The sequence below is a fragment of the Kogia breviceps genome, chromosome 15 (genome assembly GCF_026419965.1).
Source record: "Kogia breviceps isolate mKogBre1 chromosome 15, mKogBre1 haplotype 1, whole genome shotgun sequence".
In the NCBI taxonomy this organism is placed as follows: domain Eukaryota; kingdom Metazoa; phylum Chordata; class Mammalia; order Artiodactyla; family Physeteridae; genus Kogia; species Kogia breviceps.
In genome coordinates this window covers 28,256,625-28,278,664 of record NC_081324.1, presented here as the reverse complement: position 1 = coordinate 28,278,664, position 22,040 = coordinate 28,256,625, and the positions used below count along the sequence as shown (strand labels likewise).

General features: G+C 44.0%; 1 protein-coding gene and 1 long non-coding RNA gene across 4 annotated transcripts in view; both read left to right on the top strand.

Moving 5' to 3' along the window:
• SETBP1 (SET binding protein 1) overlaps window positions 1-22,040 on the top strand; it is a 382,636-nt gene that overhangs the window by 43,627 nt on the left and 316,969 nt on the right. The gene's annotated exons all lie outside the window — the stretch shown is intronic.
• Window positions 6,676-8,675, top strand: LOC136792624 (uncharacterized). Its single transcript, XR_010836685.1, has 2 exons — window positions 6,676-7,066; window positions 7,519-8,675. It is a non-coding gene; the product is annotated as an uncharacterized lncRNA (long non-coding RNA).

Below are 22,040 nucleotides of genomic sequence, written 5' to 3'. Positions count from 1 at the left end.
AGATCCTTAGAAGTACCATTCATGCATTCCCTCATTTGTCCTGTTGCCACTTATGAAGTCCAGTCTACAGAATGAATGAAGGCTATCTCAGGAAGAAATCAGAGTCTTCTCTTCTCTCATTCAAGACTCATTACTTAGGAATATGCTGATTCTGAGAGACTGAATCATGCACCTCTTCTGCGTTGTGATCACATTAGCACAGCTTGGCTACCTTATTCAAACTCTGGTGTTATAACGTCTTATTTATTCCAGATAGCAGGGCAGTCAGGGAATAGGGAGAAGTAGAAGCCTTCGGGATGTTTGGTGGCTGTTCACTATTAGAAACTTGAGTTTCTCAGAACTGGTCATCTCTCTGGATATCATCACATTTCTCTGTGCTAAATTTATTTGCAGTCTATTAAAAGTCACAGAAGGTATGAGTGCTTGAAAAGTGCACTGTTTTAAGTACAAGTAATCAAATTTAAGGTGTATCTGGGTACCTGTTATTAATGTCCCATAGTGATCATTTATTTATTCCACTAACAATGAATGAGTTTAGATTCTGAGGCAGTCATTGCACTCAGTATTAAGAATATAAAATCAAATAAGACATGTCATCTTCTGTCAAGGATCACACAAAGTTCCATAAATAATAGCAATATTTTTTTGGATCTGTCTCCTAAAGCAAAGGAAATAAAAGCAAAAATAAACAAATGGGACCTACTTAAAAGTTTTTGCACAGCAAAGGAACCCATCAACAAAATGAAAAGACAGCCTACTGAGTAAGAGAAAATATTTGCAAATGATATGACTGTCAAGGGGTTAATATCCAAAATATATGAGCTATTCATACAACTTAACATCAAACAAGCAAACAAACCAATTAACAAATGGGCAGAAGACCTGAATATACATTTTTCCAGACATACAGATGGCCAATAGGCACATGAAAAGATGCTCAACATCATTAATCATCAGAGAAATGCCAATTAAAACCACAATGAGATATCACCTCACACTGGTCAGAATGGCTATCATCAAAAAGAACACAAATAACAAATGTTGGCAAGGATGTGGAGAAAACGGAACCCTTGGACACTGTTGGTGGGAATGTAAATTGGTGCAGCCACTGTAGGAAACAGTGTGGATGTTTCTCAGAAAACTAAACATACAGCTACCATATGACCCAGCAATTCCACTGCTGGGCATATATCCGAATAAAACTAAAACACTAATTCAAAAAGATAGATGTACCCCAATGTTCATAGCAGAATTATTTACAATTGCCAAGAAATGGAAGCAATCTAAGTATCTATAAACAGATGAATGGATAAAGAAGATGTGGTATATATATATATATATATATATACAATGGACTATTATTCAGACATAAAAAAGAATGAAATTTTGCCATTCATTTAGGCAACAATATGGATGAACTTGGAGGGTATTATGCTAAGTGAAATAAGTCAGACAAAGAAAGGCAAATACTGTATGATATCACTTATATGTGGGATCTTAAAAATACAACAAACTAGTGAATATAACAAAAAAGAAACAGACTTACAGAGGTAAAGAACAAACTAGTGGTTACCAGTGGGGAGAAGGAAGTGGGGAGGGGCAAGAATAGGGGTAGGAGATTAAGCAGTACAAACTGTGTAAGATAAACTACAAGGATAAATGTACACCACAGGGAATATAACCAATATTTTATAATAACTATAAATGGAATACAACCTTTAAAAATTGTGGGGCTTCCCTGGTGGCGCAGTGGTTGAGAATCCGCCTGCCAATGCAGGGGACACGGGTTCGTGCTCCGGTCCGGGAGGATCCCACATGCCGCGGAGCGGCTGGGCCCGTGAGCCATGGCCGCTGAGCCGGTGCGTCCGGAGCCTGTGCTCCGCAACGGGAGAGGCCACAACAGTGAGAGGCCCGCATACCACAAAAAAAAAAAATAAATAAATAAAAAAATAAAAATAAAAAATAAAAAAAAATTGTGAATCACTATGTTGTACACCTGAAACTTATATAACATTGTACATCAACCGTACCTCAATAAAAATGAAAAGAATCACACAAACTTGAGTGAGACAGGCTAATAAAGTGAAAATTATCAAATAATATACTAAATGCAGTGAACAGAAAGCTTCAGGGATGGAAGGGGTGGGAACCCTTGGAGCGAGTTTTGAGGGACAAGAGGAATCAGTTGGACTAAGGTGGAGAATGGACATTCCACAAAGAAAGAATGGCCTGGACAAAGGTCTGGGTGGTAAAACACAGGTTCGATGAGAGGAAATACAAGTAGTTCTGCTCAAATTAATGACATAAAGAGTGTGTTGGGAGCAGTGATGAAGGTTGAGCAGTGGGAAGAATGCAGATAGGAACTAATATTTGTTGCATCCTTATTAAGTGCTGGATAGAGTTCTAAGCCCTTCACCTGTTTACCTAATATAATCCCCATAAAAGCCTACGAGATAACTACTATTCTTATCCCCACTTTACAAATGAAAAAACCGAGGCACAGAAACACTGAACCATTTGTCTGTCACACAACTAGGAAGACATGGGACTTCCTTGGTGGTGCAGTGGTTAATAATCAGCCTGCCAGTGCAGGGGACATGGGTTCGAGCCCTGGTCTGGGAAGATCCCATATGCCGCGGAGCAACTAAGCTCATGCACCACAACTACTGAGCCTGCACTCTAGAGCCCGCGAGCCACAACTACTGAGGCTGCGTGCCACAACTACTGAAGCTCGCGCACCTAGAGCCCGTGCTCTGCAACTAGATAAGCCACCACGATGAGAAGCCCGCGCACCGCAAGGAAGAGTAGCCCCCACTCGCTGCAACTAGAGAAAGCCCATGCTCAGCAACAAAGACCCAATGCAGCCATAAATAAATAAATACATTTATTTTAAAAATTCTATTAAAAAAAAAGGACTAGGAAGAAGTGGAGGTTGGAATTGAACCCATGAAGCCTGGCTCTAGAGCTCACTTTGAATCACTGTTCTTGGGCCTTGTGTACAAGGAGGTTGAACCTTATCCTGAAAATTATGATTTATTTTAGGCACAGGAATTACACAGACAGAATTATGTTCTGGAAAGGTCACATGGAGGGTCATGTGGAGAGCAAATCATAGGGGAGAGAGGTTGGAGGCCTTTAACATAATCTAGGTGAGAAGTGATAAAAACCTGAAACACTCTGATGACAGGGGATGTCATCAGAAGTAAATTGATTCAAAAGGCATTAAGCAAGTAGAATCTGTTTGACTCTGGCTAATGGGATTAAGTTGTTGAATGAGAAGGTGGAATTTATCTCCTAGGTAAATGCATATCACCATTCATAAAGAAGAGCTGGTTAGGGAAAAGAATGCTAAGGTATGTGATTCCTGTTGAGTTTCCAGTTTCAAGGGAAATCATGGGTGTGGTTTAATTTGCCTGGGGTAACTTGTAGAGTCTGAGGGCTGTGGGAAGACCTTGGGGATTACAGGCACTTAGGAGATAGGCAGAAGAAAAATTTTTGCAAAGAGTGATGGGGCCAGAGTAGAAGAAATCCCCAAAGCCCCAGAAGTGTATGCTTTATGTAGCACAGGCTTTGGCAGCATTGCTCACCGTGACTTTCGGGAGAGTGTTTCCAGTGAAGTTGTGGGATCAGAAGCCTGTGAAGCCTGTGGTGCATGAGCTTAGTTGCTCCACAGAAACTGTAGTGTAGACCAATCTTTCCAGAAGCCTGCTGGTGAAGTGAAGTGCAGCTATGCATCCATGTGAGTCAAGTTCTTGAAAACACATCATGGAACATTTGCAGAAACCTGAAGTAGTGAGCCTGGGACATAATCTGCCCTTGGTGTATGGGCAGTACTGAATTTCAGTCCCTAGACACATATTGAATAGGACTTCCTTTATTGTGTTCAGGTTTGGGCCTGGTACTGTGGAATGTGAAGGGAAATTATATAACATAGGTTCTGCCCTCAAACAATTTTTATTCCAGGTGTAGGGAGAAGTCAAGCATGGAAAACTAAGAGGAAAGATAAGAGAAGCTGTCAATCAATAGGCTGTCAGAGATTGCTGGAGTCCTTGAGGATGCAAGGAGTGAACTCCATCCTGAGTGGTGGAGCCAGGGAGAATCTGAGGAGCACGGTGTGAGCTTGGATGTGGAAACGTGCAAAGGGCCTGGGGGAGGAAGGCAGTGAGGAGCCCAGCTCATGCCTCTCACACTCAGGGTTTTCTTTTCTCCAGTTGTCTCCTTGACTGTATGCCTTTTCCAAACCTCCTTTTTCAGAATTTTCCATGTGCTCACAACCTGTGTTCCTTGGTCTCTGCATCCAAGAGGCTCTCATGTATCACTTCTGCCTACCAAGGGGAGGGCATTTAACATCTGCTACCTGTCTTGCCTCTATTCTTTTTTAGGCTCTCAACTGATTCTTTTCCCTTCAGTATTGCCCAGAGGTCCAAGAGGGACACCAAGGGAGCAATGAGAAAGCTGTGGTTGGGGCTGGGGGATGAGAAGGCTCAGATAGTCCCAGGAGTTTTGGACGGTTGGATCATGCTGGGAGCCCTTTATGCAGTAGACAGAAGTTGTTCTCATTGTCTAACTGCTGCATAACAAACCACCCTGAAACTTAGTGGCATTAAAACTACAGCCATTTTATTATGGTCTCCATGTTGTGGATGAGCATAGTGTTGGATGGCTTATTTCCACTCTTCAATGGTCTGGAACTCATCTGGAATGGCTGGGACAGCATGAGTTTGCCAGACTTGTGACTAGCTCTAGCTGTTGGCTGGGTCTCTCTCTTCTCTGTGTCGTGTCTGCTGGGGATGTCTGGTGCTTAGGCTGAGATGCCTGGAGCAGCTGGGGCTGTCTGGGTGCTGCTGTCTCCACACAACCTCTCAACATGGCTGACGTGAGTTTCTACACAGCATGTCAGGCTCAGTATCATTGGATTCTTCCTTGATATCCTTCCAAGAGAATTGAGTGGGAGCTTCAAGAGTTCTTATATACTAGTCTCAAAATTAACAAATGTCACTTCTGCTACATTCTATTGGTCAAGAAAGTCACTAAGGCCAACCCAGCTTGCTAGGCTCTGTCAAAGCCCTGCTTTTTCTACATGGGCACAGGAGAGAAAGGAACCACTTGTTTAAGTGATATCTTCCTGACAGAAAATAGGGTCCACAGAGAAGTTTTTGAGATTGTCACATCCTTGTGGGGAAGGTCCTTGTCCAGTGGCTTAAAGAGCCCTGAATTAGGAGCCAAGAGACCTGGGTTCTGGCTCTGGCTTTATCTCCATCTAACCAACCTTAGAATAACTTTAACCTGAGAATTAAAATCCTGGGCATATTGGTTTTATATTTTACTCTACTAGACCAAGACCCCGGGTTGAATGGAGTTACACTGATTGTAGAAGATAGAGAAACTCTCTCTCACGCATGTGTGTGCAGGCACGCATGCACACCCCGCCCCCCAGGCACACACAAATTCTTATATTCTCTACAGACTGGAGAAAAGGTTGAAACTGAGTGTAATCAGGCAGACCTCGGTCTAATTCCTGTTTCTGCCACTTTGTAAACACATGGCCTCCCAACCTCATTTTTCTCATCTGTCAAATGGGGATAATACTACTTACCTGGTCAATGTGTCACCAATAGGAAATAAAATCTTCTATGTCTGTTTAGACTCATTGATTCTTATAGAATCATCATTGTCATTCTGATTTCTTGCCCTAATAAGAGTTGGAATTTCCATAACGTCTGGCTGGACTATTCCTCTTCCTTATGCCATATCCGATCCCGTTTTGACATGTTTTCTTTATCACTAAATACCAGTGGCTGGGGTGTGTGTGCACGTGTGTATTTGTGAGGTTTGCATTCTCAGGTTTTGTGCTGGGACTGTCTAGACCTACTTGATGAATGATGTGCTGTGTGAGTGTGCATATGTGCTGGACACGCATGGAGGATTTAGATTCAGAACTGACCTAGGAAACCTAATTGCCACTCAAGTAGATGATCACATATCCTCATTATGAGAATTGAATTGGTTGAAATTCATATCTAAATATGATCTTCTTGGAATTTACCTTACTGCTCCTTGAAGATGAGCAGGACTGTGAGATTCTATTTTCTTTAACATGCTGCAACTTGACTGCAGGGGCTGCCCGCCTTATAGCCCCTGCTGCCTTCTGCATGTACAATCACAGACTTCTCCCCATAGGAACTTGGTGTGCTGAGCAGGCATCCAGTGAAGGAGGAAACCCAAAGCCTGTGTCAGGACAGATAAATAAGTAAAGATGTTTGTCAAAATGCATGGAGTGCTATTTCTCACCCTTGTACCTTTGACAGGAGCAACCATATTGGATGTTGCATTTATTTAGACCCTTACTGCTAAGGATAAAGTACTCTGTAAACATGTCCTGCTTAGCCCTCACTGCATGTACTGCTGCCTTTCTGAGGTCTTTAATTCAGTGAAATAAATTACTTTAAAAAGAAGTGCTGTGCAGCCTCTTAGAACAGTAAACAAGAACACTTCAGGTCTTTTTAGGAACCTGAAGCCAAGGGCTGGTTTGTTGTTTTGGTCTCCAGGAAGAACGGGTACAGAAGGAGGTATTGACCTCGCTGCTTTGGCTGGCACCCACCAGGTCCCTTCCTGGCGCTCACATTCCCCAGGCATGTAACTTAACACCTGTCCTTCTCCCAGCAAACAGAGCTCACAGTGATGGCTGAGCCCCCTCCTGCGCAGGCCCTCCCAGCAGCTCAGCACCCTTTCACCTATGATTTCAAACCCTGACAAACCAGAATCAGAGAATACATTTCCCCTCAGGATTCTGATATTAGGCCAAGAAAATATTTAATCAAAAAACAACTCCCAGGGGGGAGGTCCTGGGATTGGTACGTCCCTCCATTTCTGTTTCCAGATGTAGATAAGGAATAAAAGGTGTAGGGATTGTAGAGCCCTTTAAGACTAGCAAGTAGCTTACCTCTCTGCTGGAGGTGGGCATGTGGTCTGAAAGGTGTCCTCTCTTACTGTTTCAACGCCTGCCCATATGAGCTACAGCATCACCCCTCCTATTTCCATCTGACATAGCCAAGCTGAGTCTCTGGTAAGTAAATAATTAATATGGAAGTTGGGGATGTCAGTGGAAAAGTCAGCTGTGATGGGCTCAAATAACAAGCCCCAAAAGTGATAGCCACTCTGGCCTCTGAGAGGACCTGTCGGCTCTGTAAGACCCAGACAGCCCTGTCTTCTGGCTGTCTCTCCACATTAAAGTCAAGGGCCTATATCTCTCCGTCATTGAATCACATCTTTGTCCCCAAATGCTTGTACACACTGGGCTGACTGGTGTTTTCTTTCCTAATTCCACCAGGCCCATGCAAGTCTGCGTGACTCATGACAGAGAGGAGTCTCAGTTCCAATATCTCTGTGGGTTTAGGGAGGGGTCAGGCTGTGAATGAACCATTACGTGGCTGATTCTACATCCTTCCCTTTTACCACAAAAACCTCAATTTCCCTTTTTGTGGAAAACAAAACCCTCTTTCATTGCCCCATCAACAGGACTGTGGCCTTTGAATTACAAGCTGTCCTCAGGAAATTTTGAAGATTAATCGGCTTTTGGATGGAATCGCTGAGACAACCCCTGCCCCCTGTCCACTGGAGAGTAAGGAGTCTCCACTTCCATCCTCTGTGACCTCTGTGCCAACTTCATGTGTAGATGAGGAAATTGATCAGTCTGTGAATGATTTGCGAATCCACAGATGTGTGGCTGAGAAGCCCTGAGGGCATACACCGCAGATTAGCTGGGTCGGAGTTCCCTTACTCCCACCGCAGTTCAAGGCCTCCATGGAGCTGGGGGAAGGAGTGAGTGAGGATGGAACCACAAATCCCAGATTGCTGCAAATGGGGTCAAGAGCAGAGACTGAAAATCAGAGGACCTCTTGAGGCCTACTCCAGAGGGCTTTCCAGAACACAGGATGAGATCATTTCTAGAAGGATATTAAAGAACAAGATCAAGGGCTTCCCTGGTGGCTCAGTGGTTGAGAATCTGCCTGCTAATGCAGGGGACACGTGTTCGAGCCCTGGTCTGGGAGGATCCCGCATGCCGCGGAGCAACTAGGCCCGTGAACCACAACTACTGAGCCTGCGCGTCTGGAGCCTGTGCTCCGCAACAAGAGAGGCCGCGAGAGTGAGAGGCCCACTTACCGTGATGAAGAGTGGCCCCCGCTTGCCACAACTAGAGAAAGCCCTCGCACAGAAATGAAGACCCAACACAGCAAAAATAAATAAGAAACAAATTAATAAACTCCTACCCCCAATATCTTCAAAAAAAAAAAAAAAAAAAGATCAGACACCAACAGTATAAAAATTTGTAAACTGTAAATGTGATATAAGGGTAAGATGTGATACTTATGCTAGAGAGAGTTTCTTCACCCTTTCATGCATCTGGATGTATTTGTGAACTGTTAATTAACTCCCTACTCTGTGCTAGTTTTAGCTTCTTTCCTGGGCCTTCCCAAAGACTGAGTGTACATCCTGCTAGCCGGCTGCTATTTGAGCTCTTTTATGTACTTTGGGAGTGTATATGGATTGACCTAGGCCCTTATAAATGCCATTGCTCTTACAAGACATAAAAAGACAGTGAAATAACTTAGTATGGCATTCAAAGAGGCTTCCAGTTTCACCTAAACTTCTATTTAAAGGCTTGTCTCTCACCACTTTCTGAGTTGTATGCCTTCCTCTCTCTCCCTCATGTGGCCAGTAGTCACCTTGCCATGAAAAGTCCCCTCCTTCCTGATTCCTCAGCACGCACATTCCTTTTCCAAACTCCTAGCATACCTATTGCCAATGTCCATTATTTAGTGGCAAAATGTGTCCCCATTGTCACATTTCTTCTTTTGAACTCTTTAAATTTTATTTGTTTGTTTACTTTTTATGTTGCTTTCTCCCATTTAGATTAGGAAATCTCTTTTGGGGTTAAAGGATTTAATTTATTAGCATTCCCCGCAGCACTTAGCATAGCACCTGGTACGTTGTAAGTACTCAATAAGTATTAACTGACCCTATATGATTAACTTCTGGAGAGTGTAAAATTGTTATATGCCATTCCTGTGTGTAAGGAATTTTGCTGTACAATAAGTAAGCGGAGATGAGGTTACCTGTAAGTCCACGTAGAGATCTTTGTAGAGGTGTTCATTAATTAAATATTGTGAAGTTAGATCATCACAGCTAAATTTCTCAGTATTTGTTGGATAAGAGCATCCAGAGAAAGGGGATTTGGTATAGGGGCAAAGGATTTAGTTGAAATGTGCTTAAAGATTAACCTGTGGAAGACTGATTGTGAGTTCAAGTCAAGAGAGATTATAGGTTGAATATGGACATCAGAGTTATCTGTCATAGTGGGGAGCTGAAGTCAGCAGTGCCCCTCCCCAAGCATTCTGTAGTTTCCTTTGGAGAATGTTCTTCCTTTGTGGAAAATGAAGAGTATAATTAGTTGGAAGAGAAAATGTTGAAATTCAGGAACATGACTCAATAGTGACAACTCTTTTATAAATTGACTCATATTCTTCTCATAACCCACAGTGCTTTTAGAACAAGTTGCAGACCCACAAGTGCTGACCAGGAATTTGTTGATTGATTCACTGCCATCATGATTCTGTTTCTCCTAGAGATTGCTTGGTTTGCAGTTCTTTGAAGGGGTGACATTGCTGGAAATGATAGGACTAGCGTGACTGAGAGATTTATCTGGAACTATCTTATAAAGCCTTCTCTGACCTCCTCTGTGCCCTTGGCAAACTTGGCCACTCTGTTCTCTGTACTCCCTCTCTTCCTTCTACACATGTGGTTGCCCTCCCTCTCCAGTTGTCTCCTTAATTATATCTCCAATGTCCAGCACAGGGCCTGACACATAATAGACACTTAAACCTTTATAAACGAATGAATGGTTAATGAATTAATGAGTGGATATTGAGCTCTAGGAGCTCAGATGGCAGTTCAGGTTGGGAAGGAGGGGCAAATTTGGTTGCAAGTCTGGCAAATTGTTTGGTGAGTACTGTTCAGCAGGCCTGGCTTGCTGGAATCCTGTGTTGAGTTTATCTGGGTCAGACTTGGTCTTCCCTGAGTATGTAACCTTAGAAAAGTCACTTCTCTGTTCCCAACTTCTGTCTGTAGGATGAGTGCATGGACTGCATGATCCCAGACTTAAAGCTGGGAATTTCCAAGGACAGAATGTGTTGCCATTGAAATCAGTGAGTTTCCAGTTTCTGGAGGTGTTTTGTAGCAGGAATTCTGTGCCTCGGAAGTGTGGTATTGTTAGATGACCACGAGGTCCTTTCCAGCCCGAGACTCCGATGTGATAACTTTCAGCTGGTTTGAATTGCATCAGCATGGGCCAAACTGATGTCAGGGAGGGAGAGGGATTACAGTTTTTGCTGAGTACCACTGACAAGTGAATTAATTACCTGCCATGGCTATTTTGATAGAGTCAGTGTCATCCCCGTTGTCCACCGCTTTTTGAATCCTCTTTTTTCAGGACTGTTAGTCGTTGGGCATCTGTATATCCAGAAGCACACACAGCCCCGCGTGTTCACATGCTTTTGCCCTTTCTCTTATTCCTTTGACAGACTGGCACCTGGAGTCCCTTCGGACTTGCCATGCTAACTGCTATTGAAACTGGGGACTGAGGTGCCCCACACTAGCTGTGTCCCTCTGCAGAAGGCTCAGTTACTGGGGTCTCCAGTGCCACTTAATGATTTAGTTGCCCTTGTTTGGAGAGTGACATTCACTCTGTAGTCATATGTGCTGTGTTGATTTCTTTTCATTCACTCTGCAATGCTGTCTAGTGTCTATGCTGCCAGAGATCTTTATCAACATTAAAATGCTTCTGAAGCTTCATAGTCCTAAGAGAAAATTGTGACGTCATTTACATTTCACTAGATTTTATTTTCCTGAAACCATAGGAGGACAAATTTTCACATTAAAAAATATTTGTGTTTGTAAGGAGAACATACATAGGAGCATGTGCACACATACAAACACATACACAAACATAGACACAGAGTCACAACTTCTGTATTAGTTTCCCATTGCTGCTATAACAAATTACCACAAATTTAGCCTCCCAAAACAAAACAAATTTATTACCTTAGAGTTCTGGAGATCAGAAGTCTGAAACAGGTCTCCCTGGGCTAAAATCAAGGTGTTGGCAGAACTACATTCCTTCTGAAGGCTCTAGGGGAGGATGTTTTCTTTCCCAGCTTCTAGAAGCTGTTGGCATTCCTTGGCTAATGGCTCCATTCATCTATCTTCAAAGCCAACAATGTCAGTTGGAGTCTTTTTCACACCCATATCTCTCTGATAGTACCTTCCTCTTTCACTTTTAAGGAGCTTTTTGAGAATATGTTGAGCCTACCTAGTTAATCCAAGACGCTCTCCCTATTTTAAGGTCAGCTGATTAACAACCTTAATTATATCTGCAATGTTAATTGCCCTTTGCCATGTAACATAACATACAGGTTCTGGAGATTAGGACATGGGACGTCTTTGGGGGTCCATTCATTATTCTGCCTACCACACCTTATTATAGTAGTGATAATAACTTGGATTAACAAAACATCAAAAAACAACCTTACCTTGCCTTTCCCTCCTTGATCTGTTACTATACCCCCAAGCACAATCCTTTACACTTGGAAATGAAAATAATTGCTTTTGTTTAATCAGATTTGCTATAATTTGTAGAACTGTTGTAGTCATAACATTTTTAAGATATGTTTTAATAATAAGATATTTGTATAGTTGTGAAAGAGTCTAACTAAATATTTTCATTCATCAGAGGTTCTAGAAACTCTGTTTTTCATTGTCAGTGATATCTGATTTTGGATTCAGGTCCTTCACATTTGAAGTACTCTGAAAAAGATAATTTGGTTTTGTTATTTAATCGAATGCGTAAAGGTTACAGAAGAGGTTGGCAGTGTGCTCATTAAATTTACAAAATTAGAATATTAGGTTATAGTCCAGTAAGTGCACACTCTTGGCAGGTGTCTGAAGCCCAGGTAGGAGCAATTCTGGTTTCTGGGCAACGACTTGACTCTCATGGAGTTGCAGGTGCACAACATGGGGAGTGGGGAGATGCCCGGTGACCTTCCATGATGATCAGAAGAATAGAGTCTGAAGAACAGACTTTGGTCAGAAAAATAGGACGTCTGCCTGGAGTTGCTTTGGAATACCAGAGGATGAAGTATACCTACTTACTGAGAGTTGTCACAGTTCCCAGGAACTTGTCTTCCCAATCCCTGTCAGGAACCGTCCCAAAAGCTTGCCAAGGTTAAGCATTTATAGGTTTTGCTGGCCTTGAGTCTAGAGGTGTTGAAGTTTTGATTATTATTCCAGAGTGGGGGTTGTGATGATAGGGCTCCAAGGGTTCAACGGTAGAGTGACATCAACTCCTTTTGGCATTTTGAAGTGAGAATAGGCATGTGCTTAATGTTCTGCTGTCAGCTTAGAAAGGTGTACATCAAAACTACAATGAGGTTTCATGGTACACCAGTCAGAATGACCATCATTAAAAAGTCTACAAATAATAAATGCTGGAGAAGGTGTGAAGAAAAAGGAACCCTTCTACACTGTTGGGTGGAATGTAAATTGGTACAGCCACTATGGAGAATAGTATGGAGGTTCCTTTAAAAAAAATAAAAATAGAGTTACCATCGGATCTGCAATCCCACTCCCAGGCATATATACAGAGAAAAAAGAGAAAACTCTAATTCAAAAAGATACATGCACCCCAGTGCTCATAGCAGCACTATTTACAATAGCCAAGACATGGAAGCAACATAAATGTTCATCAATAGGTGACTGGATAAAGAAGATATGGTACACACACACACACACACACACACACACACACACACACACACACACACAATGGAATATTACTCAGCCATAGAAAAGAATGAGGGGGCTTCCCTGGTGGCACAGTGGTTGAGAATCTGCCTGCCAATGCAGGGGACATGGGTTCGAGCCCTGGTCTGGGAAGATCCCACATGCCGCAGAACAACTAGGCCTGTGAACCACAACTACTGAGCCTGCGTGTCTGGAGCTTGTGCTCCGCAACAAGAGAGGCCACGACAGTGGGAGGCCCATGCACCATGATGAAGAGTGGCCCATGCTTGTGGCAACCAGAGAAAGCCCTCACACAGAAACGAAGACCCAATGCAGCCAAAAATAAATAAATAAATAAAATTTTTTAAAAAAATGAAATAATGTCATTTGCAGTAACATGGATGGACCTAGATATTATCATACTGAGTGAAGCAAGTCAGACAGAGAAAGGCAAATATATGGTATCACTTTACATGTGGAATCTAAAAAAATGATACAATGATACTTATTCACAAAACAGCAAGAGATTCAGACATAGAAAACAAACTTATGGTTACCAAAGGCGATAGCAGGGAGGGGTGGGGGAGAGATAAGTTAGGAGTTTGGGATTAACATATACACAGTACTATACAAAAAGTAGATAAACAACAAGGACCTTCTGTATAGCACAGGGAACTATATTCAATATCTTGTAATAACCTATAATGGAATAGAATCTGAAAAAATGTGTGTGTGTGTATGCATGTGTATATATATATATATGTGTGTGTGTGTGTGTGTGTGTAAACAGCAGATAAAAAAAAACAAACACAAAACCCCCAAAAACTTTGAATCACCGCGCACACACAAACACACACACACACACAAATAAAGGTTGTACATTTCACCTTTACACTAATGGCCACGTTATACATTTTTTACAGTGTGGCCATTACAGCAGGAAAGGAAACAGCAAGAAACCTGGTGATCAACACTTGTGATCAATTACTTCATTTCCTCATGTTTGGAATGGAAATAATGATTCCTGCCCAGCTTACCTCAAGAATTAATATAGAGACTGCATATAATGTGAATGTACTTTGAAAGTGTCAAGTATTAAATTTCCAATACTTCAAAAGAAAGTGGAACATAAAGGGAAGGGTAGAGTTGAAATGATCCAAGTCAACTCTGTGATCCTGTTTTTCACTATGTCTCCTGTGGGCACTGGAAAAGGATAGATTGTCTTTGTTTAGAGTTACAAATCCTGCACATTAATTGATGTTTCATTAATTGGTGGAGCATCATTCCTGGGATGGAGTTTGAGGAGTGTTTGGGATAGAGTGAGCTAAAGTTGTATGATCCATTATCAGTTTAATCCTCATTTTTAATCATTTTAAGTTTAGTGTTTTATCTCAAGTGACATTCTACATTCACAAAACTTTATTGGATGGTTCTATAGGTGAATGAAACCCGTACTAGGATAAATTGGAAATTACATCTTGATTTGTCTTTATTCTTATAAATGTGGAGCCCTATTGTATCTTGGAGTACACGCTAGTAGATTCTAAGATCATAGAATGTTAGAGATTGGAATGACTTCAAAATTATCTGGCCTAGAGGGTTTTTTTAAAAGAAAAAAAAACAGTATGGCAAAAATTGGGCATTCATTCAATGTAATATAATATTTTTATTCAACCAGTGAATATTTTTGAGTACCTGTTCTGTGCCAGGTCTTAAGCTAAGTGCTAAGTACACCAAGATGACAGACTCAGTGCCTGCCTGTAAGGAGTTCTTGGTCCCTAGAGGAGATGAGTATTAAACAGTTAGTGTTCAGTGCTCTTCCTGGGTCTGGCTGATAGGAGGATATACAGGATAAACAAACAACAAATAGGAAACATCCCTGAGATTGCCTGAGGGTGTGGGCTGGGGCAGTAAAAAAAAAAAAAAAAAAGCTAAGTATTTTCTATCTCTTTCTCTAGATAAATAAAATAAGACTAGGTCCATAAGAGACTAGCTCTTACTGCCTGACAGATCAGGACCTCTTTTCCTTTTCCTCCGTCAACCTATGATCCTGGAAGCCTAAGATCTATTTTTTACCATCATCCTTCTTATTGTTATTATTTATGACGGTCATTGTTTTAACTGCTCCAAGGAGATAATTGCCTTAGTTGCTAAGGCAACCCAACATATTGGGTATAAGAGCAGCCAGCAGACAGGGTTTGCCAAATTGCAGGGCTGGGTGGGAGGTGTGGGGTGGGAGAGCAAGGAGCTCAGCTGTGGAGCTTGAAAATAGCCATGTTCAAATTATCTCTGCATTTCTTCCACTGAGGAGCGTGAAGCCACTTGGAATCCGGTGCCTGCCAGCTCCTCGGCTACCCCTGACGCTTCCTGTTTTCAAACCAGCTAGTGCACTCTCTCTCTCTCTCTCTCTCACCAACTCTCAGTGCTCAGCCCAGGCTTCTTGGGTCTGGCTCCCAGACTGACGACTCCTATCTGCTGCTATTCAGCCCTGGAGATGTTCTTGTTCTTTATTTCTGGGGCCTGCAAGGGTGGAGATGTCGATGGTGTAGCACCCCTCTCTAGGCCATGCACATTGCCCATTTCAAACAGATCATAATCCTTGGTGGTCTTGCTCAAGGCTGTAGTCTCCTCCCTAACTTGGGGAAGAAAGTATGGACTGATCACAATGAACTTTTCCATTTTAATTTTTGAAGATTGGAACGTCTTGGGAGGTCAGCTTGGCTGCCCCCATTAAGTAGATAAATTGAAGCTGAGGGAGAAGGAGGCATGCAGACCCAGTGATGCAGCAAAAGTGGCTGATGTAGGCCTTGCACCTCAGACTACTTTCACCCTATGCTTAATCAGTGCCATTGGCTTTTGTCCTTGGTTACTGACTATCTTAGCCTGAGGTCTTCTGTGTCCTCTAGTTAGCTTGTTTTCTTTCTCCTGCCCCCCTGGTCCTTATGCCAAGATGGGGAGTGGTCCAGAGGGAATACTGGGGCAAGAAGCTGCAGGAGACAAGTGTATCTCATTGGCTAGCTTTCCTTGGCAACATTTGGTCATCCAGAAGCAGCTATTGCCATGAAATAGGATAATGGGCATGGGAAAGGGCAAGATGACAAAAGAATCCCTCACCAGAAGATTTGAGTGGGTGTTAGTGACTTCTTTCAGCAACTCCTTTCTCCTCTTCTTTCCTGCTCACCAAGCACACACTGAGCCCCAGGATATCTGTGGGGAGGGCCAACTTGCCTCTGTGTCCTTAGCAGCCTCCAGGGTATCTCCCTAAGTGTGTCCCGGCGCCCTCTGCTAGAGTGCAGCCTCAGAGTTGATCTATCTGAGCAGGTTAAATAAACAGGTCTGTGTTTGGGTTAATTATCACTGGTTCTGTTGCTCTCCATTACTGCTCCATCCGGGCCTCCGGCCAAGGAGCAGATGGGAGAGGCTGCATCATCACCCCAGCCTCCTCATTGTGTCTGGCTCTCCCTCCTTCCTTCTCTCTCTCTCCCTCTCTCCCCCTCTCCCTCTTTCCCTCTTTCTCTCTCTCCCTTCCTTACCCTTCCTCATTTTCCTTCTTCTTGCCCCCTCCTCCCTGCCCTCCCCCTGCTTCCCTGCTTTCCTCCCCTCTCCCCCCCCCACCCGCCCCGTTTTGCTCTTTCTCTCCCTCTCTTTCTCTTTTTGGCTGAGCAAATAGGCCAGATGGCGGTGAGGGGAACAGACAACAAGTGAGGCATGGCATATGGGGAGCTTGTTTAATTTCAGCTCCTGTAGGGAAGTAGATTGGAGGAGGTGAGCTACAAAAGCAGAAAATGGAAAGGGGAAGGGTAAAAAAAAAAAAAAAAAAAAAACAACAAAAAAACCCCACAACTGACCCTTCCAAGAGAGAAATTGGATTCAATTTACTATTGTTGGCCAGTGGAAGCCGTTGAGAATGAAGTAAATCTAAAGCAGAAAGTACCCTTTTTGCATCTTGAAGGTTCAGCCCCCTCCTCCAGTTATCCCACCTCGTACCATATTGTCCAGGGTTCTAGCTCTGAGAGGATAGTCTGAGAGGGGCCGTGGAAGGTGGGCAGGATTTCTTATATAACGTGGTAAATGGCTGTCTGTTCATGTATCAATTCCAGGAAGAAGTTTGGCCAGTAATTTAGTGAGAGAAAAATAGAGGTATCTGTGGCTAAAATAAGGGGTTGAGGGAAGACTGGCTCAAGTTAACCCAGTTCCAGCTTCTACTGAGAGCTTCTTGCACAGTTTCCTGTGCCTTCTCAGTTTGATTCAGCTCTCTCCAGGGCAGCTGCCCACATAACCACGCCTTGTCCTGCAGACCCTGTCCACTGCCTGTGCTGACACGGAAAAGCCAAGGCAGGAGGGCAGAGGGAGATTTAGGGACCAGATGAATGGCTTCCAGCATATGCCCTTTGTTTTCAATCAAAGTTTATTTAACCTTCATGGTGGCCACCTAGAAAGTCAAATTTAAGGCAGCTTTACCTGGAGTTTCGAGAGAGATTCTGGCCACAGCCCATATAATGGGCCACGCCTTGGTCACTCCAGTGCATGCATCCCCACAGATCTGTCAAATGTACTCTGCTACCCGTAGCAAGATTTCACTCGGCCATTGCTGGGGCACCTTATTCCCTAGGTGCAGGTTGAATTCGGCCATCCAGGGGAGACTGTGGCCCAGCGTAGCGCTGGCTTTCTGGCACCGTGATCTCCACCTTAGTCTCCGGGACTGGGAGAGACCTAGGAGCCTTAACAATGACCCTCGCGGGGGTACAATCCGGGCTCATCTGCTGGAGCGGCAGCCTGCCCGCCTTCCCTGCAGGACTTTCCCCAGCTCTAGCAGACAACCCGCTCTGCAGCTGATAACCGGATTAGGCAGCAGAATGGGGCAGATGAGCACCTCCAGGGGCCCTGCCTGGGAACAGGGGCTGCCTGGCCTGGCGTGGGGGCTGCCACTGTCAACACCCTAAGCCCCCGCCTCGGGCAGGGTATTTGCATGTGTGTGCGCGGCCTGCGCCCCGAGCCACTGGGAAAAGTGGGCGGAGGAGGTTCACACGGGCCAGGGCTGCACAAAGCCTGAGGCCAAGCAGCGCAGTGGCCCTGGCTGGCGAGTGTCACGCCCGGGGTCCCAAAGGTGGCTGGGCGCCTGTGCCCGGGTGGGTGGGAGCCAGCACAGTCACTGCGCACCGTCTCCTCCCCAGCCTCCTCTGAAAAACTCTTCTTTCGTGCTTGCTTTCAGGGGCAGGCCGGCGGTTTGATCTCCCCTGAATGCTGTCCCCTCGTTTGAGCCTTCGATTCTGGGAAGATTCAAGGCATTGTCCAGGGTGGCGGGATGTCGGATTGATTTCGGGGCCTTTGTGTGGACGTGGGGCTCCTGAATGAAGCTGTTATGCGCGTCTGGGGCTGGCGGGCAGGCTGTCCGGCTGCAAGCTGGGCCTCCCTTTGTTGTGGGGGCCTCATTGAGTCCAAGGAAGAGGCTCATTTCAGGGTGATTTACTACCACCCAAACACCAGCTGTCTGCTGTTCTGCTGCGCGCCCTACCCGGCCCCCTCTTGGGGGGAATCTCTTCCCCTTCTGAAGTTTTCAGAGTCCCCACCCTTTTCTTTAATCATTGGGTTACATTCATATTCGTATATGTGTACATGTGTTAATATTATATATTTGTGTAAGTATAAATGCATGTATATACATGGATATGGATATGGATATATACATATACATTCTTCTTTTGTTTGTTTTTTAATAGAGGGCCCTGGGCAGGGGCAGGGGTAGGTGAGAAAACTGCTATGTTGGGAACTGTGTCACCAGGGTTTGGATCTCAGCTCTGTCCCTCATTAGTTGTCTGACCTTGGGCAAGTCACTCAATCTCTCAAAGCCTCAGTTTTTTCATTGGAAAAAATGAGAGCATTCTCTTTTGATAGGAAGAAACTACTCAATTATTTCTTGAAACATTAATGCTTTTAAAGCTATGAGAGAAAAAGAGTGCGCTGTATTACTCTAACATTTTTGTAAAGCATTGTTCAGTGGGAAATAAAGCCACAAGGCAAGGGAGGAGGGAGTTGCACTAAAGGAGAAGGCCTCTCCACCTTTCTAGGTGAAGTGCCAGGTGCAGAGGAAGCAGCCTCCAGACTTGGCCCACCCTGGGGTCTCAGAGTCAAGGGCCATTAAGTAGGGGCCACAATCTGTTGGAAGTGCTAAATGAACATCAAAGAGGGGCACAGGAGGAAGCCTTGGGGGTCAGGGAAGCTCCTGGAGGAGGTGCTGCAGGATTATTTTGAAGTTCAGGGTGGTCTGTAAGAGACAGGGCTGGGAGAATTTTTCCAGGGAGCTTGAGCGGCTAGCATAGCGATGGCCATCCCTCTCTGGACAGCCGTCCCTGATCTCGAAGGCTCACCTGCACCGAGGAGCAAAGAGAGGGTCTGAATGGAGGTGGAGGACATGGTCAGACATGCAGGGTAAGAGGGGTGGGTCTGCCATTTCCGTTTTGGGTGGTTTGAGGTCGAGGGATTGTCAGTCAGCCAGAAGACCATTTAGAAGGAGACTCTAAATAGTTCCAACAAGAATAAAGATTAAGCTTTGGTGCTTCATGGAAGCGCTGACCAAGGTGGAAGGGAAAGACATTTATGATGTGCAGCTGACCTCAAGACCGGTTAGATGTAGGCAGGTGGAAAGAAAGGCATGGATCTGTAATATACACATTTCTGTAAAATAGGGCAAAAATTGTACAAAATTCATAGCATTGCTAGCCTGGCACATAATAAATACTCAATAAATGCCATCTGTAATGATGATGATGATGACTGCTGTTTTAGGTGACCAAGTGAGTAGTTGCCTCCAGGTCGTGTCCTCAAATGGGGAAAGCAGGAAAAGGAACAGAATGGGGGGTGGGGGTGGGAGGGGTAGGAAGAGCAGGATGATAAGTTTTGGCACAGTTAAGTCCTCATAGATGTTGTCTAATGTAATTTCTTTGGGAGCAGGATCTGGTGGGAATTCTCTCCTGGTTCCCCCAAAATGTCTAGCTCAGCACTCACAATAGGCAAGGCACTTAATAGATAGTCAATGAACTTATAAATTAATGTGTTTGCTGAGTCTTAACAAGCAGGAACTATTAGCTTAGAAATAATCATTTATTTTGCAGATATTAAAGAGTACCAATTAATGCCACACACTGAGGACACAGTGAGGAACAAGCTGGCAAGTTATGTGCCCACATGGACATTGTAGTCTGGTGTGGTCCTAAGGATGACAGAAAAGCTACATGCTCATGTGATTGGAGAGGATTATAAATGTTGTTCCTGGCTATCTAAGCATTACCTTAGGGTAGGGGTGAGGAGCAGATAGACGATGCTATGGATGCATAAGGCATCTAAGTTGTGCTGAAATATCCTCAAGTTTTAATTTAGTGCTTAGGGTCTAGAGACAGATCTTGGCACAGTGGTTAGTCACAGTTGAGCCCTAGCCTTAGCTGTGGTCTAAGCTGTGCTCCTCGAGCTTAGGTAAGCAGTGTGTGGGTGGGGCTTCCCTTTCCTAGTGACTACAGAATCAGCCACAGGGACTCTGATTGCCTCTCCATACAGATGGTGACCTGGACTCTCTCTCTCCCCTGCTTCCTTTCGGGGGTATCTTCATGACCATGGGGGATTTTGCTGTTGGTTTCTCCTTTGTGTGGGTTGACAATTTCATGAGCTTTTTAAACTTTAAATTTAGAAAAACTATAGGCTCACACTTCTGGGACTTGCTCCAGGAGGTGTTACAGCAAGTGTTAGAGTCTCTCAGTATTCCAGAAAAGGGAATTGAAAAGAGCCTTAGAAATCCTTGGAAGGAAAAAAAAAGTCCTCCTTTTACTGAGAATGAAAATAACTTTAGAAAGGAGAGGTGCTGGCTGAAGCCACACAGCTAGAAAATGGCTGGGAGGAGATTTCACCCAGACATCCTGGCTTCCCAGTCTATAGCTTGCTGTACTTTTTATGTAGTGCTTTGTATTACCATTCATGGGTGAGATTAAGTAAGTTAATGGCCCTCTCTGTTTCTTACTATCCTTATGAGAAAAAGGAGAGTATTGGACTATGTCAGCATTTTACAATATGTGATCTCTGGAACACACTTATTCAGAACATTAAGAGGTGTTAGAGGCCAAAAAAGATTCCATGGACAAAAGAAGATTGGGAAACACCTGGTTAAACAAAGCTAAACAGATGTTTTTGCAGTAGGACATCTCAAAGCCTTTATTTAATATGTTAATAAGCATCATGGATCTGCAATGTGGTTGAGTTCATGGTGTTTCACAAATTCATTAGATCACAAGCTGATGCCTACTAGACCAGCTATCCCTGGACCACTCCCAGCTCTAATTCTTGTGTAGAGATAGCCTCTCTGAGACTTTGTAAAGATGTCGCACTGATTCTTGTGCCTCGGGAGGCTGGATGGGGTTGGGAGACACAAGGAAAAGACTCTGGAAAAGGAAGCTTTGTGAAACACCAATTCCATTAAGTGTCACTGCCCCCGCCCCCAAGACAGAGGAAGGAAAGAAGGAAGGGAGGCCATTCCACTAACATGAAGAGGGACATGAATATCTTTATCTGAGTTAGGATAAAAAAGATCTCTTTGTTTCTTCATTTATCAGGAAGAACAAAGTTTGGAAATGTAGGACTACAAAAGCAAAGGGGAAGAGGAGAATAAACAAGAACACTTGTTTACTTTTCTAGAGGAGGAGAGGGAAGAGGGCAAACAAGGGGGATATCATAACTTTGTAGTTTTATTAGCTTTTGGCTCATTGCTTTTATAGGATGGTTCCTGATCTTGGTCAAACCTCTAGTAGTTCAGGAGTCCATTGTTTTGCAAAAGGTCGATTGAGGGTGAACAGTCTAAGTCTGTTCAAAACACCCCTCAGGAGGAAGATGGTCTGTGTGGGCATCACATGCGTGTTCACGCATGCACCCAAATGAGCGATGCAGGTAAAGGGAACTGTGTCCAGTGCTCATTTAGCTTCTACCTAATTGGGTTGGTATTCCTGCACCTTGGATCCAGACATAAAGATCAGCCTCTGATAAGCTGCTCTTGGCAACTTAGATTGTGTCTGTTATTTATTGGGCAACACAGGATGGATCATGTAACAAGATATATTTGTACACTCTGCCTGGGCATGTGGGAGGACACACAAGTAGATAGAGACTGGTAAAGAAAGGTGTCTCCAGAGACTGCGGTGGAACACTCCTCTAGCTCTCCTCAC